Here is a 20,273-nt window from a genome sequence, read left to right as displayed (position 1 = left end):
TTGGATTAGTGTCAACCAAGTTAAAGTTTGAAGTAATATCTTTGAACATACATTATTAGAATACATGCAAGATTGAGAAAAAAAGATCTTCCATTAAAAACAAAAAACATTAATATATGCATTTTTGTAAGAAATTAGTTTTAATAATGTTGGGGCTCAAAATAAATTACAATATAAGCATTGAGCAGTAAAAAAGAGATTTTTTCTAAGATCTACTAAGAAATCTGAGATTTTATATACACCTCTACTTTCAAAAAAGAACTGTACAGTATTATTTCTAGTAATGTCTTTACTCCAGTTTTTGTACTTTGGTGAACTGCTGGAGAGGGGGCTACAGTGGGAGTGCTGCATGTGTGTGGCTCCGAATACAGTCATGTTAAAAGAGTAGTATGGATTTAACTGAAAAATAAAGCTGTGCTTTTTCTAGTCTGGGGAGATAATAGTGCAATTACCTGAATCTAGCAGCTGGCAGACATTTCACATGCAAATTTGAAGAACTCTTATCGTGCTTAATGAAGATTTTGTGCTCATCAATTATCTTCAAGAAACAGCCGTGCTGCAATTGGCAGCCTAAAAGGGAGTCAGTTAGGAGGATCTTTGTGGGACAGCAAGTCTCCTTGGTGGGCAAAGTTAATACAATGGCATAATTTCTTTGAAGAACACCATTGCCAATTTGATCTCACTTTATACCATTTTTAACACAAGGAAAAAAAGAAATAAGTTACACATATGAAAAAGAATAAATTACACATAACCACATTTCCTGCCTGAAAAATGTCGTCATGATTCTGTTATGTGAAGGGCAAGCAGAATCCTATCTAATCCGTAAGAGTGTGCACATAGTCATGGATATGGCAGTTAAAGAAATAAGATCAAAAAGGGAGTGGTACATTTCCAGTAGATTTTAATTTTGTTATAGTTTGTTGACTGCTGGAGTTTCTCCCGTGCAATTCTTCACTGAATGTACTGTTTTACAAGGAAGTTTGATTTGTCTCAGTATTAAAAGCCACTGTTTAAAACCTTCAGTAATCTGTCATTGACCATTTCATAGCTTTGAATGATTACTTGTGACATATGTGATGAAATGAAACAAACCAGAAAAATAGTGCCAAAATGCAGCCTGTATGCAGCTTCAACAAGATACATTGGAAAATAAATAGGATTTAGTATTAAAAGGCTGATGTGGGTTTAATTTGCAGTTCATGAGGACTAAGTATTTGTACAAGTCTTTTCGCTTTTATAATGAAGTATCAAATTGGCAGTATTCCAGGCCACTTTCCATAATACATGAAGTTGATTGTGCTGCTAAAGCACTTACTCTAATTTGCAGAAAAGAAGAGCAATAAAAACTCCGCCTAGAAATCAGAATGGGGGTGGGACAAAGGTGCTCACACTAACAAGCTATTTTTTGCCTTTTCATTTTGGATGGTGGAAGACCACCAGGAAATGTTGAATTACTTTCTTTTAATTCACTTCTGATATAGAAAATCAAAATTGGAGAGGCTATGTTTACTTAGAGTAAAACAAATATAACACTGATCTTTGAAAGTAACTAGATTAAGAAGAATTAAAGTTTGAATAGCTGCTGTTTGTTATGTTAAATTCCTAACTCATTTAAATTAATGCAACAACATTAACTAGAAAAAGGTTTAATCGCTAAACCATAATTTTACAAAAGCATATGCCTCACTGAAGTTATCAGAAAGCCACATGTAAGTAGTTATCCCAGTGGATGTGTGAAAGCATTAGTCCTCATGGGCAGCTAGGTAAATGCATTAGTAGTAGAGCAAATAAGAAACATTTTGCCTATAATGTGAAATGTGGTTCTGACACATTTTGGGGAACTCTAAGATGGGATTTCTTTTAATGAGAAGTTGTATGTAGCTTGGATCTTTCTTATTTCTTTCCCAGATGAATGTCGGAGTTAGTGGCTGAAGACAAAGCAAAGTTGGCTGGCAATTCATAAGCTCACTTCACTTATTCACCAGCCAAAGCAACTGGCTGTGAGCCCCCAGGGGTGATTATTAAAAGGTAACTGACAAAGGACTTTGGAGCTCTGCAAAGAGGTGCTTGGTGTGCAGGGTGTCATTGCAGCGGGGAGCTCTCAGCACAGTGATCAGCTGGAGCAGGGGCTTGAGAGTATGTTCTAGACAAAGCATGCTGCAACCCAAGAGCTGTATCACTATGTCCAATTTGTGGGATGCTGTGTAATTAGGTGCTTCTTGGTGAAGGTATTTTGGTTCACTTACAGAGACCCTGAATCTTTCCCTTAAGTTTCGGACACCTAGAACTCAGTCAAAAGTTAGAATTCTGTCAAATGTGGGTTTATGTATTTATTTGTTTTTTAAAGAGTGGACTCCCTATAGGTGCCCATTTTTCATTTGAGCATGGAAGGGTATTCATCTGTGTGGAAGTGCATTCAAAAGGGAGCATAGCTCTGCAGCATGGTGGTGGTGGCTTCCCTTTTGGGATGGGAAGGTTATGTTCCCATTCTAGTTCTGAAGCCTGTTTCTGAGTTTAGCATCCAGCTGGTTTTAGATAGGCTATAAAAATAGGCTTTGAGTTGATGCCAGGCAGTCCCCATCCCAGCTGTATACTTTCCTTTTCTCAGTGATTTGCCACAGTAAATCATCAACAAGTGTACCCAGAGATGCCCTTTAGCATCCTTCATCCTTGCTTCGTTCTTTCTATCCTGAGTCTCCAATTGCTCTGAAACTGCAAGCTGAGACTTTCACCTTCCCAGGCCATGGCATAACACTTGTGGAATAGCAGCATCAGCAAGAAATTATGTTTGTGGATTGTTGTATCCTGTCATTATACTATGAAAAATATTTTTTGAGTTTCTATTGGATGTCTAGTGGATAAAGGTCAACCCAGAGTTTGGGCAGATGTCAAACTTTGAGTGTTTTCTCATCAAACATGGCTGTGAGTGGTGAATTTAGTCATTTTCAGTGCTAGATGGCAGCCGAATGTGTATGGGTTTGGTTTGGTTTGTATTTTAATCTCTGTGTTTGTATGCAGGTGGCCCTTTTCAGCTTTAATGACCAGTTTATTCTGATGAGCATAACTAATTCATTCAGTCCCTCTTCCCATAAAGGAGGGATGGAGCAAGATATTGTTATCTCTTACTCTGGGCTATAATTAAAAACAACAGAACTGCAGAAGAGCAGTTTTCTCTTTTGAAAATCCTTCTTTTAGAATTCTCGAAGGTTATTTTAGATATTAGGTTACTTGCAGTTTGGATGCAAGGATAAAAACATTGTTTAAATCTACTGGAAATAATAAAAAGATACAGCGATCCAAAATTACTAAAAATGTTTAGAAGTTCTGGAAAAAAAAAAATTTGTATTTCCTGTTTTCATCTTTTTTTTTTTCTCCTTCCCACTTACTGAAAAATAAGATGTGGGAAAATTAATGCATTCCCTTTAAGCATAGATGACTTCCTTTCAAGCTTCAAAGTAGCTAAAATAGGTGTTTCAGGAATGGACTTTGGTTCTGCGTCTGGTAAGGATGAGCTAAATCAAAATAAAGAGCAAAGCACATGCCAAACTGATTTTTTCCTGACTGGAAGGCAGATATGAGAAAAGAAAAAATCCCCCAAAAGCAACCAACCAGAAAAACCAAACAAAAAATCCCAAACGAAAACAGAAAAAGGCAGTACCTTTGCATTGGACAAGGAGTGAGAGCTAGGGGAAACAAAGTCTATCTTTCCATGCTATTGGACTATCTGTCTTCATCCATCTATGACCTGTTTGGCAGGTTCAAGAACATTTTAGAGCGGTAGAAAGTTCTCAGAGGAAAATTTGCTTTTTACAAGAAAGTAAAAATTGGTGGGTAGGTAAAGGAGAGAGCTTAAAGTGACTTTTCTTTTTCCTTGATTCTGATCTGAGCAGCTATCATGTCTGACTGGTCTCATGGGCTGATCAACCTAAATGCTATTAGCCAGCCAACTAGTATAAATTAACTCTGCACCAATTTTTAATTAATAAAAAGAACAATCTGTAGGTATAGAAAGGGTAAAATTAGAAAATGGGGGGAAACCTAGAAGTACTATGGAAAAAATGAGCTGAGAGAGAGCATGGGGTCAAGTGCTGAAGACTATTACACAGAAAAGAACGGTAAATCAGGGCTCGTTTTGGAATTACTGTATTATGGAAGTGTGAACTTCTGACATTTTATGTGAAATACCAATATTTATAGACATTTACTTATATAGATAAACTTGGTCACACATACATATGTATTTAACATACCTGGAAATTACTCTGCAGCATGGGTCATTATGTACATGACAGTAGCATGGAGTTTTTTGATTCCAGAGTTTCCTTTCATATGCCCAGCCAGAGAGTAAGCTATCAAGCCACCAAAAGTAAAGGTTAGTGTGATTTTTCCCACATTTCACACATTGCCCTCTGGGGACAAATCTTTTCCCTTTCCATGTCCTGCTGTCTCGGTGTTGGAAGCTGCCTTCCCCCACCCTCTCCATGGCTCTCTTCCCTCTTTCTGTGCTCCCGGCTTCCTCATGCCTCCAGCAGCCATCACAGCTCTCTACACTAAATTTATTAACCTGTAAGTGTCAGGAGTGAAGGGTGAAGGGAACAGCGTGTGGGAGATGGGGTGGTAGGTTGAAGAAGAGGGTCCTATGGAGACAGCTGAGAGGGAGGGAATCTGTCATAGCCCTTGCCTACTGTCTGGAACCAGATGCTTTCTGCATTAACTTGTACATTATCTGAGGATTATCTGCATACTATTCTTTCAGAGGATGCTGGTTTCTGAGGTTGGATGATATATGGAAAACTGAGTAATACATCTTTTATCGCTTACAACCACTCCAAATACTGTGGAAGACTAGAAGACAATCATAGTTTAGGTCCTTCCAGTGTTGGGTTGGGTTCAGTTCCTTTTTAGCTTGAAGATGATAATTTATGTCTAGAAACTCTCTTATGTTTTGCCATTGGTTGCCTCTGACCTTTAACATATGTCAAGCACATGGTGAATTTCTGAATGCTTAAATTGTAGCACCAAGGTGTTATATTCCTATTATTTAGTTGGTTTTCATTCCGTTTTGGCATGAGGCCACTGTATATGGGACATTTTCTATTCGTTTAACTTATTAATAAAAATAAATATTTTCTTGTTGATTTGTTGATGTATTCACTTTCTGCAGCAGCAGTTATAGATCTGGTAACAGTAAGACAGTTGAAAGCAGGAAATATTGCTTTCTACTCAAAGGACAGATAAGTCCCTCACATTTTTAGTAATCTGATACAACAAGGCTTATAAAATAATATACTTTGTGCAAACAATCATTTAAAAGTAAAAAATTCATGTTATTTTCTCTTTCACAGAGCGTCCTGCACTAGACCATTATTTCCAAATGTTTCCACTAATGTTGGATGACATACTTTGGGTGACTTGGAGGTCTATCAAATCTGTGAGACAGTGCTTTGTTTGGGACTGTCAATATTCAACTCTGAGAGCAGGCTCTGGGAGACACAATGCAGGCATTCAGCAATAAGGCACTGGAAGTTAGGAGGTGTAGAAAAAAAAAGAAAATAACAATTTGACTTAAAAATTTCGGGGGATGAAACAAACAGTGACCTTCTTGTCTTTTTTTTTTTAAATATATATCCACATATATCTTATCCATTGATTCACCTAATCTAGCTATTCCTCATCTTTTTTCTCTTTATGTTCTGTGTCTGCAAAGATGTTGATGACCTGCTAATTTATTCCTTGTGTTCTTTATGAATTTCATCTGTTACCAAAAATTGCCCTTAAATGAGGGTAGTTAAATGAGAGCATTTTCACATCTCTCTTAAGCACCCTCCATCTGTTTTGCTTTAAAAAAAAAAAAAACAACAACAAAAAAAACCCACCCCCCAAAAAGACTTTATTTTATGAGGGCTTTTTTTTTTAAACCCACAGAGCTGTGAAGCTTACCATAATTTATAGAGAACTTTATGAATGGGAGTGGGTGGGAGGAGAAAGAAGGGGAAAAAAAAAAAGCCAAGGGAAGGTAAGGAGGTCTTAGAATGAAATAAATAAAATGAGGCTATACCAGGTCTTCTCTAATAATGCCAGGAGAAGGAGACAGAGAAGTGCTAACAACGTATATCCCAGGTTTCACCAAGGTAAAATTAGAGGCAATCTTGGCAGTGGGTGACCAGAGAAGTTGTCATGTTGGTTCCAGTCAGTTTTAATATTCTTGTCTGTAAATGGAATTAGCACCTTTAATTTCATTAAGACATGAAAATCAAGAATAAGTTTTTGTCACACATCTTCTGATAAAGTATTGAATAGAACAGAAAATATTAAGGGGATGTTAATTGAACCAAGAAATATGTCCTGCACAGAGAAATACGTGAAGTTTTTCTAGAAACACACATGAATAGTGTGAGTAAATAGTGGTTTATTGTTGGTGTTTAGTTTGAGATGACTGATGAGTTGTACTGGTTGTGCTTGATTTGTGCCAGCAAAATAGTAGACTGGAATCCTGTTTTAATTTTAATGCTTATTTTACTATGCGAGAATGTATCCCATTAGCTACCCTTCCAAATAAAAGCAGCAATTACTTTTGAAGGTAGTGGAAATCCTCATAATCAGGGCTGACACAAAGTTACATTAGCTTGTTTTTTCTTCTGAGGAAAATTTTAGGGATTTCTGAAAAAAAAAAAGTATTCTTTGCAGTAATTTTTGTCACATTGCACTTAATGAATTTGTAAGTTTCCCTTGTTGCTCTAGGACCCAAATTGTCTGATAGGGAAGGAAATAATGTGAAGAAACCTACTTTCAGTAGGTTTTTATGTGTAATAAAGCTTTGCATTAATATTGAGTACCTTATGTCTAGAAGCAAGAGCCAAAAATTCCAGTGACTTTGTACTTTGCAGTCAGCTTATGAGGCATCTAAAAATGAAATTGTCTGAATTTCAGTGGAGTGAGGTGGGAATCTGTAGCAACTCTAAAACCTAGTACCCTGCTCAAGTAGGTAGAAGTCTAACAGTCTGATATGTAGGACATGGATTTGCCTATTTTAGCCACAAGTGCCCCTAGAAGAGGAGAATTCCTACCACTTTTTCTGGTGGCTAATGGTTTTTGAAGTAATTGCAGTCTGTTCTGGAGGCACAAGAGAGGGATTTTAGTGACTCCAGTGGAATCATTCCAGATGTGGTGGAAATGAGATCACGTTCTGGGCCTCCGTTTATAGCTCTGGTGAGAGACAAGATTGCAACACTTGCATGAGAGACTGTGCCAATACAAGAAATCTGGTGAGATTTTTTTTTTGTTTGATTGGGCTTTTTTTTTTAACAAGAAGTTATCTTCTTGGAGTTTGCTAATGCCAGGCCACAGACCCTCATCATTTGCAGGGAAGTGTGCTTCCCTAGTAACTAACTCCTAGTGACACCCTCTCATCCCCCCCGTTCACACTAGGAGGTGCCTTCTCAGCTGTACAGTGGGTGACCCAGCATGACCAGAAGTCAAGTGGGATTGTTTTGGCTGTACACCCAGCAATGCAGCTTCCATGCACCAGGGCACAGAGTGAAAGGAAAACTGCTGATTTTCTTTGAAGGAACCAAGAACAGCTTGATTTGACTCACTGTTGGTTCACCTGCAGTCTGTGAACAGCTATGGCTGTTTTCTTTCCCAGCACGACACAATTTCTGTACTCTACATTGTCTGTGGAGGTCTATGCGTAGTTTTGTTTTTATGATTGGTAGGACATACTTAAAATTCATTTAGCATGTTTTTAGCCTAAAATGGCATTTTAAAGGTATGTAATAAAACTGATGTGGGCTGGAGCTTTAGTTTATGTGGGAAGGAATTGCTCTATGGAATGAAAAGAGGTGGAAACCTGTGGGGTTTAAGTTCTGAAGCCACAAGCAAGGACATAATTATTCATTGGAGGTCATTTTTTCAACCCAGAAAGCACTAGTTTTCTTTATGAACTGAAAACTCCAGTCCATGTATGTTTTATTAAAGCTTAAAAAATACCTTTAAAAAAAGTGCAATACGTCTACTTGTCTACTGTGAGAGCTTTTTTGTTAGATCATAAGGGCCTGATTCTGTCCCATAGCTGTGTTGGAAGGGTAGGGAATGAAATCATTTGGATTGCTCACGGGGCAGGTTGCTCATGACATAAAATCGAGTCTGGTCTCTGGGGTATGTGGCCACCAATAGCAGCAATCATGGGACAGGTCCAGGAATAATAGTGGCAGCCATTTAAATAAGTGGAAAATTGTCCTCCAGTTTTACAATTTCTATCCCTCAGATGTCTGCATTTAATAATCACGTCCTAGTATTCTCATTATTGCTCATGAAAATAGTACAACTTTCTGGTCTGCTGAGAATGCAAGTGGAGCAATTACTTAGATAAAGACATCTTGACATTTTCTGCAACAAACTGCCTTTTGACAGAACAGAAAATTCAGGAAATGCTCACTTCTGACAAACCCAAGAAAAACATTTCTCTAAAATATTTTTTTTCTCAATTTGTGTTTTTTTTTTTTCCTCCAGCCCTACTGTAATTGACACCAAATGTTCCTGGCAGCAACTGCTTTCCAATTGGTTACTGCATCTCCACCATGCAAAATGAAAACTACATTTCTCTCAAACTGTACTTTAGTACGAGGGAAACAGCTTCGAAAACAGCTTTATTTTTATTCTGAAAGGCTGCTTATGCATGCAGTTTTGACTTATAACCACCCTAGAAGACAAGAAATAGTTGCAAAAATGAAAACATATTTTCAAAAATGACCAAAGAAAAAGGCTATTTTTAAGAAACTATATATTATTAGAGCTCTTAACAATGCTGATTAAGAAAGAGTAAACCACAATGAAAAATCTTTTAAATACATAAATCCACCTTTAAGACTCTGATAATTAAACTCTTGACATCTGCAGTGAAACCACAGGGAATGTACCTTGGTGAAAATTTACAGACTTGACATTTGTCTAGTGCGTAACAACATAATCCCCCAGAGGAGCTGAACAGGCATGCCAATGTCTGATTGCATATATCATAGTTAGGCATCTCAACACAGGTAGTCTAGGCCATGAAAAGAAAGAAATCAGTTAAAGATTAACAATTTCAGTTTTGGGTGCTTTTTTTTTCTTTTTGGTTTTGTTCATAACAATTATTTTTAAAGGTTGAGGTAGCATATTTAAATATTTTTTAAAAGGAAGTAAGTATTTCTCAAGCCTGGAAAAGAGTTTAGTGTAAAAAACAAGCAATTCTCTCCCACTGAGAGAGAAGCTGGTGTCTTGTCTACTGTGTAAATCAGTGAAAGAAAGTGTGCCATCGTTTCTACACTTAGTGATGGCTGGCTTTGGATGCTTTTGTTAAGTTTGTTTCTCTTTATGTGAGAAAAAATTGATACAATATTACTAAACTGTAACAAATCTCTAAGTCTTTTGCACTACTGATGACTATATGCCTAAGTGGAACTAAAGGGTATGGTACCTGATGTACTTATGAGATTCCTGTGTCAGCTTCTTAGGTTTACCTGTACCTGTCCATACCTTCGTTTCAGAGAAGTCATAGAATCATAGAATACTTAGGGTTGGAAAGGACCTGAAGATCATCTAGTTCCAATCCCCCTGCCATGGGCAGGGACACCTCACACTAAACCATATCACCCAAGGCTTCGTCCAACCTGGTCTTGAACACTGCCAGGGATGGAGCATTCACAACTTCCTTCGGCAACCCATTCCAGTGCCTCACAATCCTTACAGTAAAGAATTTCCTCCATATATCCAATCTAAACTTCCCCTGTTTAAGTTTTAACCCGTTACCCCTTGTCCTATCACTACAGTCCCTAATGATGAGTCCCTCCCTGGCATCCCTATAGCCCCCCTTCAGATACTGCAAGGCTGCTGTGAGGTCTCTACGCAGCCTTCTCTTCTCCAGGCTGAACAGCACCAACTTCCTCAGCCTGTCTTCATACGGGAGGTGCTCCAGTCCCCTGATCATCCTTGTGGCCCTCCTCTGGACTTGATCTAACAACTCCATGCCCTTCTTACGTTGAGGACAACAGAAGTGCACACAATACTCCAAGTGAGGTCTCACGAGAGGAGAGTAGAGGAGCAGGATCACCTCCTTCTACCTGCTGGTCACGCTCCTTTTGATGCAGCCCAGGATACGGTTGGCTTTCTGGGCTGCAAGCGCACACTGAAGCCGGCTCATGTTCATTTTCTCATTGACCAACACCCCCAAGTCCTTCTCCGCAGGGCTGCTCTGAATTTCTTCTCTGCCCAACCTGTAGCTGTGCCTGATACTGCTCCAACCCAAGGTCTGTAGGACCTTGCACTTGGCGTGGTTAGACTTCATAAGGCTGGCATCAGCCCACCTCACAAGCATGTCAAGGTCCCTCTGGATGGCATCCCTTCCTTCCAGCGTATCAACCGAACCACACAGCTTGGTGTCATCAGCAAACTTGCTGAGGGCACACTCAATCTCACTGTCCATCTCACTGACAAAGATGTTGAACAAGATCGGTCCCAACACTGATCCCTGAGGGACACCACTCGTTACTGGTCTCCAGCCGGACATTGAGCCGTTGACCACAAATCTTGGTGTGCGGCCATCCAGCCAGTTCTTTATCCACCGAGTGGTCCATCCATCAAATTGATGTCTCTCCAATTTAGAGACAAGGATGTCGTGCGGGACAGTGTCGAACGCTTTGCACAAGTCCAGGTAGATGACATCAACTGCTCTACCCCTGTCCATCAGTTCTGTAGCCCCATCATAGAAGGCCACCAAATTGGTCAGGCAGGATTTCCCCCTAGTGAAGCCACGCTGGCTGTCACCAAGCACCTTGTTGATTTTCATGTGCCTTAGCATGCCTTCCAGGAGAATGTGCTCCAAGATTTTGCCAGGCACAGAGGTGAGACTGACCATGTCGTGATCACTGCATCCAAAGCTGCCCTGGAGCTTCACATTTCCGAGCCCTTCCCTGTTGATGATCATGAGGTCAAGCGTGGCACCTCTCCTTGTCGGCTCCTCTATTACTTGCAGGAGGAAGTTGTCTTCCACACAATCGAGGAACCTCCTGGATTGCTTGTGCCGGGCCGCACCATCCTTCCAACAGATGTCAGGGTGGTTGAAGTCACCCATGAGAACAAGGGCCTGTGAGCGTGAGGCTTTTCCTATCTGTCTATGGAGTGCTTCATCCACAGGTTCTCCTTGATCAGGCGGTCTGTAACAGATCCCCACAGTAATGTCTCCCATAGTTATATTCCCTTTAACCCTGACCCACAAACTCTCTGTGAACTGCTCACCTGTCCCCAGACAGAGTTCCATACTCTCCAGCCTATCCCTAACATAAAGGGCAACTCCCCCTCCCTGCCTGCCAGGCCTGTCTTTTCTAAAGACCTTCCATTCCAACACTCCAGTCATAGGAGCCATCCCACCATGTTTCTGTGATGCCTATTATATCATACCCCCATAGATGTGCACACATCTCTAATTCCTCTTGTTTGCTCTCCGTGCTACGGATGTTCGTATAGAGGCATCTGAGCGGAGCTCCAGCTGAAGCAGGCTCATTGGCTGGAGCAGCTGGAATATCTGTACATTTCTCCAAGCATTTATTATAGGTGCTGGCAACTGACTGGGTGTGTTGGGATGGAATGATGCCCCCCTCCCCCAACACATCTAGTTTAAAGCCTCCTTGACCAGTCTGGCAAGCCTCCTACCAAAACTGCTCTTTCCCTTCTTCTTTATCAGACCAGCTCCCCCAGCCCCCACCAGACCTGGCCTACAAACTTGGGTCCCGTGTTCAAGACACCCAAACCCCTGACTATGACACCACCCTTGTAACCATTTATTAACCTGGCCAATCCTCCTAGCTTTTTTTAGGTCCTCCCCTGCATCCTGGAGAATTGACAAAAAGACTATCTGAGCTCCAGAGCCCCTAACCACCTCTCCCAGGGCTCTGTAGTCTTTCTTTATGTTCCCCAGGCTACTACTATCTATATCCCTCGCACCCACATGTATCACCAGGAGTGGGTAATAGTCTGTGGGACTTACTAGAGCAGGAAGCCTCTCTGCAACATCCCTGATCCGTGCCCCTGGCAGGCAACACACCTCCCTTGAGACTGGGTGAGGCAGGCGGACGAGTGCTTCTGTCCCTTTCAAAGTAGAGTCCCCTACTACTACTACCCGCCGCTTTTTCCTGGCAGCACCAGTAGAGATCTTCTTTACCAGTGCATCAGCCAGCTGTTTCTGGTGCGAGTGCATTTCCTCATTAGCCTCCTTCAGGACAGCAAAGTGGTTCTGTGTGGGGACAACAGATTTAGGAGGAAGCCCCTTGCTTTTAATTGCCCTTTTCCTCCTTTTTTTTTGTTTTTTTTTTTGTTTTGTTTTGACACTAATTCCCAGCTTCCAGGGTTAACGGCCTCCTTCTTTCCTTCATGAGCTAGATGGGAAGCTTGAGGCCCCTGCACAGTTTGGGCCGGGAGCAAGCATTCCTGCTTCCTCTCAGCTACCCTGACATCTCGCAGCCTATTGACAGCATCCCGCAGCTCAGCCACCTGCTGCAGGAGGACCTCCACCAGGGAGCACCGAGTGCAGCCCTGCCCATTGTGCACCTTTCCCTCACCAGACCAGTGCAGGCACTCTACACTCCGAGCTCTGCTCTGCAGCCTCCCCTGTCATTGGCTCTGTCTGGCTTTATCTGAACTGTGGTACTTTGGTTACTTTTGACTACAGATGAGGAATAAACCAATGTTAGCTTTGTTCCTCCTTCTCATATATTGTTTCCATGCAAAACAGAGCAGCCCTGGTGGTTGTATTGTAGACTTGGATCGTGTTGTAAATTTGTGAGATCAGGACCATAATGCCTTTTGTGTGAAGGTTAGACAGATCAGGCATAGTCTTTGCTTCAAATTTTCCTTAAGGGCTATGAGTATATCCTTTCTAACAGATTCTTGCTCTTTATTCTGAAAATGTTTTGCAGCATCAGTGGTTCTCAGTAACATGGTGCTTTCGTAGTGTACTGAAGTACTGTGTTTGATAGCTGCAAGATGTTTGACATAATAAGGACTTCTGTGATCTGTATTTTCTTAGATTTGCTTAGCCCACATGCAGAAATCATTGCCAGAGAGAGCTCTTCTGCTAATTGCCAAGAATTCCCATACTAGGCTTAGGAAATACGCTGGAGGGTATTCCCAACAAATGGGCATGAGGCACACGTGGCAAATCTAGAATTACCTGAAGAATCATTAGTCAAGAAGTGCCCCTTATATCCTTTTTGCCCACTTGCTGCATTGGGCACTGCTTAGTAGATGAAAGAATATTTAGTCTTTCATTTCTGAGTGGAATTCTCTTTTCTCCTAGCACTCTATGAGACAACTCTCTGGATATTTTCTCCCCATTGACTTAATTAAAAAAGATACCTGACATACTGCAGGAATTTCGAAGTTACTGGATTAGTGGCTAGACACCGTGTTGGTTAATTTTCTGCTTAACTGAATCCATTATTGAACTAGATACATCCCAGATTTTATTCATGTCCTGTGATACTATATGAAGTTGTTTTTCACAAGAAACTCTATAGTCTCTATAGTAATTGCGGATAATGTGACCTAGTTGTTGGATATTAATGTCGTTACTGAACTAGGCTTGCTTTGGTTTCTAGACTAATTCCTAGTTAAACTAATTATATATGAAAAATACTAAAAGAAGCCCTTAGTATAGACTTCCAGGGCACCATTTCCCTTGATCTCCTTTTAGTCTCTACTCCTACTAGCAAAGCATTCAATCACAGCTCTACTATGGCATGGGAAGCTCCTGGCTATGGATATGGCTGTTACATTAAGTAATTATTCTATTGTGGCATTGAGCTCTGTAATGACATTAGGACAGGAAGAATGTATGGGTTATTTGTGTCTAATCAGATGGCTAGGTATACATTTATTTATTTATTTATTTTTAACCTATTCAACCACACACATTGCAAATGTATGCTATTTTCAGTTATTATTACCTTCCTTTGGAAAATAGTGTTCCTTCTCTTTTCCAGCACCTCTGGGAGAAACCACAGAAGTAGTCCTTTAAAATGACTTCTTGAAACAATGAAATATGTTGTTACTATCTCAGTTATGGCAAGCTAAGGAGGAATGCAAAGCAGTAGCCTTAAAGTCCTTGGGCACTTCTGCCTTAAAAGATAGAAAAGCGAAGTGGCTATACAAGATGCCTTTGCAGCTGCAGTTGGTCGTTGGGAAGCATGTGGTGGCCTTGGTGCAGCTGAATCATTATGATTCAAGGTTCTTGGAGCAATTAGTCATATGGATGGGTCTTTACATTCAAGTTCTTACAGCTTCAGTGGACAGAAAAGACAAGTCAACATACCAAACTGGTGAGATGTTGTAACAGAAGATTTTAGCGGGGGGCTGGATTTCCTTGGAAAAAATCTTGAACATCAATTTCAGGCAGCAGTTGTATCTTAATTGTTCCTTTTGGTTTTGAATTCCCAAAGCAATAAAAATTTCCACAGTGAATAAAAAGAACTTGTAGCACTACCTTCTTACCTATATAGCTTGCCAAAGTAAAATTAGACTTTTGGTTGAATTGTTATTAAAAAATAAATAAGTAAAAATTAGGGAGTTAACAATTAGCTCTATTTTTCAAGGTGCTAGTTTACAGACATTTCCGCAGCCACTGAAAAGTTACCAGTGGCTACTGCATTTGATCCAATCATATTTGAAGCTGAGCTATGGAAGTGAAGGATTCAGCAATCTGTTGAAACATGTAACTAATACATTTGACACACTGTGCTGTGATATGTCTATTAATTGGTTGGCTAGTCTCCATCAAGGCTATTATAATAAAAACTTTCAGCAGTTCCTTACTTACACAGTTTTAATTTTCATGAGCTCATCTCAGAAAGTTAGACACCCATTTTATATTGAAAGTTAGCCTCTGAAAAGCCCAGCTCGAACTGAGAAGTTAAACATAAGCACAGGATTTTTAATATGCTGAGAACATCTGATTTTCAAATTTTGTGTCTGGTCATTATCATTGCACCATAATGGTGTTTCAAAATTTCTGTCTGGCACTTCTGTTTCACAACATTTAAATTCTTTCTATAATGTTTGGTAAATTGCAGCGCAAATGACACAAAATTCTAGAACTAACTTTTATCAGAATAAGGAATCTCATAGAAATTTTAAAGGGTCCCAGGAAGGTATTAATTTTAACATTTTGAATACAAGAAAATTTCAATGACTTGTTTCTTGAGTTGCTTCAAAGATACAACTATATAATTTTTATTTAATGTTAATATAATAGTAAGTTTGGTTTATTTTACATTTAGGTTTAGGAATATATCATTATGATCAATTCTTTTTTATAAGTCTTTATTTTTTCTTAATTATATGTTTTATTTTTTCCAATCTAAACTTTAACAACTCATATTCTAGGAAGAATTTTTAATTTTGACAACTTTCTGTGCAATATCAGAGCTCGATTGAGCATGAAATTCCCATTAAGTCTATATCTTTCACAGTGTTATGGAATCGTTAGAAATACTGAATTTGTTCAGATATTCAATGGAGTTTTTTGATCCTCAAAGTCCTAATTTTTGTGGGTTATAGTTTGTACTCCTTGGCCTTGTTTGGGTTTCAAAACTTAAATTTGTAATCTCCAGATTTATAGTTTCTGTAATACAGGATCAAACAAAATTTACGATTACATTTCTGTCATAAATTTTAAAATAGACTCTCTACCCTGACCCTGTGAAGCAGTTTATGGCAGAGTGTTTGTCAGGAGATAGTAATGATATGTCTAAAGTGTCAATACAAATATTGAGTTCAGTTATGTAACTCTCCCATAATTACTGATGTTTTAATTCATTCAAGAAGCATTTCTAAATTCATCATTCAGAAAAAAAATTATACTTTTTTTTTTTCCCCACACAGCACATCAAATTGTCTTTATCAGCTTTCCTCAAAAAAACAGAGTAGACTCTGCCTAACTATCAAATTTCCCAGTGAGCCCTTTCGTGCTTTCACTCATAACAACTCTCTTGAAAATGATGAGCTTCTCAAATGATTAAAACCTCTCACAACCATCTCATCCTTTTCCCATGTCTTTTGCCATGACAGCTATAAAAAAGAGTAACTAAATAACAATGGGTTTATGGCCGTAATTACTACCTACCAGGCTGTTCATAATAATTTTGTTGCTTTTATTGCTCCCTTGTTGGGCTTATTGAAGCCACCTTTTTTGCTGCTTCTGGCAGAAAGTGTAAGTTTGCTTTCTGGCAGATGAGAAGAGCTTTCTTGGCATGCATTCAGGAGGCCTGAACTTTCTGTTTGTTTCTGAGTTCTATAAATAAATAAATATTTGGGGGAGTTTCTGGGGGTACAGATTTGGGATTTTTTTTTAATAAGTTTTTTTGAGGGTTTTCTTGGTACTTTTTGTTTGTATTTGTATTACTAATTCTGTCCAGTTCTGCTCCTGTATATTTCAGCTGATGTCAAAGCATCAACATGGACATCATACACAATTAAATTATGCATTTAAGTGCCTTTTTGGATTAGAAGCCTCAGTCAACTGCTAGAAGTGTGTTCTGCTAGATTTAGTAGAAAAATTAGTAGACTATATAAACCTACAGGGTTTTTAGGTTGAAAATTATTTAAGTATGTTAACAAGCACAGTTTGGTTCTTTTCTTTCTCCTGTAATATTGTTAAGGGCTGGAGGGAGAAAGGGTCAAATTTACAATATGGACATTAATGCCTTTTAAATACAATAGTGGAACCCTCCAAACTCCAGGCTGATTTTATTAAAGGAGTGTACAAGAATGTAAAAATCAGCACATTAAAACTAGTCAAGTTTCTGGTGAAAAAAAAAAATACATTTTGTGGTTATAGAGCTAAAATTTTATTCTGGTTTGAATTATACTATTTTAGTGAAAGCAAGAGCATGTCATTAGATCCAGGTAATACTTTCTTAGTTAATCTGTAGGCAGAGCTCTGTCTTCTTAAGTCCCTACCCATGAAAAATTCAGAGCAGCGTTTCAGTATCATGTATTACTTAGCAAGTATACACTGCCATATTCTGCCAGCTGCAGGGAGATTCTCCAGGACAAACTGCATATAAATAGCACAGAATGCCTCTTCTGCTACTCAGAGTTGCACACATCAAAAAGGAGACTAAGACAATTCAGGAATACAGAGATATTTCAGCCCATTTATTCACATTGTTCAGTCTATGATTTGAGGGCGTTGGGGTTGGTTTTTTTTTAAGTGTTCGGGTGGGCAGCATCTAATTGGACTTGTGCAAAGCGTTCGTCACTGTCCCACACGACATCCTTGTCTCTAAATTGGAGAGACATCAATTTGATGGATGGACCACTCGGTGGATAAAGAACTGGCTGAATGGCTGCACACAAAGAGTTGTGGTCAATGGCTCAGTGTCCGGCTGGAGACCAGTAACGACTGGTGTCCCTCAGGGATCGGTGTTGGGACCGGTCTTGTTCAGCATCTTTGTTGGTGACATGGACAGTGGGATTGAGTGCGCCCTCAGCAAGTTTGCCGATGACACCAAGCTGTGTGGTTCGGTTGATACCCTGGAAGGAAGGAATGCCATCCAGAGGGACCTTGACATGCTTGTGAGGTGGGCTGATGCCAACCTCATGAAGTTTAACCATGCCAAGTGCAAGGTCCTACACCTGGGTCGGAGCAGTACCAGGCGCAGCTACAGGTTGGGCAGAGAAGAGATTCAGAGCAGCCCTGCGGAGAAGGACTTGGAGGTGTTGGTCAGTGAGAAAATGAACATGAGGCGGCTTCAGTGTGCACTCACAGCCCAGAAAGCCAACCATGTCCTGGGCTGCATCAAACTGAGTGTGACCAGCAGGTTGAAGGAGGTGATCCTGCTCCTCTACTCTGCTCTCGTGAGACCTCACCTGGAGTATTGTGTGCAGTTCTGGTGTCCTCAACATAAAAAGGACATGGAACTGTTGGAACAAGTCCAGAGGAGAGCCACGAGGATGATCAGGGTACTGGAGCACCTCCCGTATAAAGATAAGGTGAGAAAGTTGGGGCTGTTCAGCCTGGAGAAGAGAAGGCTGCATGGAGACCTCATAGCAGCCTTCCACTATCTGAAGGGGGCCTATAGGGATGCCAGGGAGGGACTCCTCATTAGGGACTGTAGTGATAGGACAAGGGGTAACGGGCTAAAACTTAAACAGGGGAAGTTTAGATTGGATATATGGAGGAAATTCTTTCCTGTTAGGGTTGTGAGGCACTGGAATGGGTTGCCGAAGGAAGTTGTGAATGCTCCATCCCTGGCAGTGTTCAAGGCCAGGTTGGACGAAGCCTTGGCTGAGATGGTTTAGTGTGAGGTGTCCCTGCCCTTGGCAGGGGTGCTGGAACTTGATGATCTTAAGGTCCTTTCCAACCCTAACTGTTCTATGATTCCATGATTCTACTAAATGGTTCAATTACAAATTACATGTTGGCATTATCTTGTCAGAGTTGGTATTCCCAAACATAAACCAGCACTAGCCTTTCAAGGAATGCTATTATGGCCAGTTACTGCAAGCATGTCAGTTCTCTAGGAAGAGCATACTGTTAGACAGAAATAACGAGTACAAAATCACAGCGAGCAGAACTATGTATGCAAGAATTCTAGCAAGAAGAAAATCTGAGGTTTCAGTCAGAAAAACAAACTAGTAAGTCAGGAGAATAAATGGGAATATTGCAGTTTCCCAGTCATGCAAGGCATTGCTAAGTGGCAGCTGCTGGTCCGTGGAGCCTACAGAACATTTCCTCTCCATCTAGAAGAAAGCCCATGCATGATGCTGGCCACCACTTGGTCATTTTGTGTTGTAGAGGAAGCTGAGGTGGATTGATGTAGCTGCATATAAGGAGAGGTAATCCAAACCCTTTTTGTCGAAAAATGAGTTTTCTCTGAAATTGATGCCATCCATCTAAAAATAGTCATTACAGCTCCCCTTGTTCATCATGCATTTATGACAGTCTTTTTAAGAAGCAGCATCCATTTGCACAGCAGTTTTGCTGTCATTAAGCATTTTCGAGACAGGTTTGGGACCTGTAAGGAAAGGGAGGCAGAGCAATGGTTCTCCTGGTTACTCATTCTGCAAACTGAACTCAGAATGAATGCATACTTTCATGTTTTATGGCTTACACATTAGCAAGGTTGCAGGGATTCAGTAAAAGGAACTCACTTAATAGTGTGCAATCCTGACATTGGTTCTTGGCTGGCAAATGGCACTGTTGAGGCCAAAATTAAAGGTAGGTAAGTGGAATTTACCTGACTCTGAATTTTGGCTCCTTTTCCATTAGAAAGGAAAAGGAACTGCTTTTGGCCTTGCTTCTCAACAGTTCTGAGAATGAGAAAAAAATTGGTAGAATCATAAATTTGAAGCTTTCTTTTCATAAAAGCTCATTTTTCTTGAAGAAGTTCAGCTGTATTCAATTGACACCTTAAAAAATCTGACCTGACTTGTTCCATGCTTCCTTTGGAAGTAGAAAACTGAAAACTCGTATCTCAAAATATTTAAAAATATTGTAGAGGTTGATGAATACTTGGTGTGTTTAATCAAAAAGTTTATTAGGCAATGAGAACAACTTCTTTCAGATGCAATTTTCTTTAACAGGTATGCCACTAAGGAAAATTTAAGGGGAAAAAATGTTTAGAAGTGTGAATATCTGTTCATGACTAACATTAAAAGTCAATTTTAAGAAAAGACATCTGAATACATGCTCAACTGAGCCTGTTCAGCTAATAATGTTAAACTTCAGGGAAAAACCCAAGCTTGTATAGCTGACTATCTGTCTCTGGCATGTACCTGAGATCATCCAAGGATGTTTCTTTGGGGAAATCAGCTACTGGGGCAAGTGAAATCGAAATATTGCAAAGTGTATGGATGTGCTGCATGCAGGTCTTAAGCAGGATAATCCAGGGATGATGTCTATTTGCAAAGCACTACAGTGGTCCGTGAAGGGAACTGATTATTCAGTGACATGCTCTGAGGTTCCAGGCAGGGGGAATGGGAATGTTTTGTGAGGAAAATTTGGTTAGGGCTCATAATTTGGAATTTGGGAATGCCATGTTACACTTAGGTGAAAAACAACAGGTCTAGGTGTTTGAGTGAATCAATTGACATGTAAAATTTAAGTTTACACCAAACTGGACCTTTTTCTAACCTTAATGTATTTTTTGTTTGTGTTTGTGGTGGTTGTTTTGTTTTTGGGTTTGGTTTTTTTTTTGGGGGGGGGTTTGGTTTTGTTTTTTTTTTTTAAGGATCTG

The sequence above is a fragment of the Pezoporus flaviventris genome, unplaced genomic scaffold, assembly GCF_033815535.1.
Source record: "Pezoporus flaviventris isolate CSIRO_AGI_PZ_B2104156 unplaced genomic scaffold, CSIRO_AGI_Pfla_v1 ptg000070l, whole genome shotgun sequence".
Lineage (NCBI taxonomy): Eukaryota > Metazoa > Chordata > Aves > Psittaciformes > Psittacidae > Pezoporus > Pezoporus flaviventris.
The sequence above is the reverse complement of the archived record's forward strand: the minus strand, read 5'-3'. Positions refer to the sequence as shown.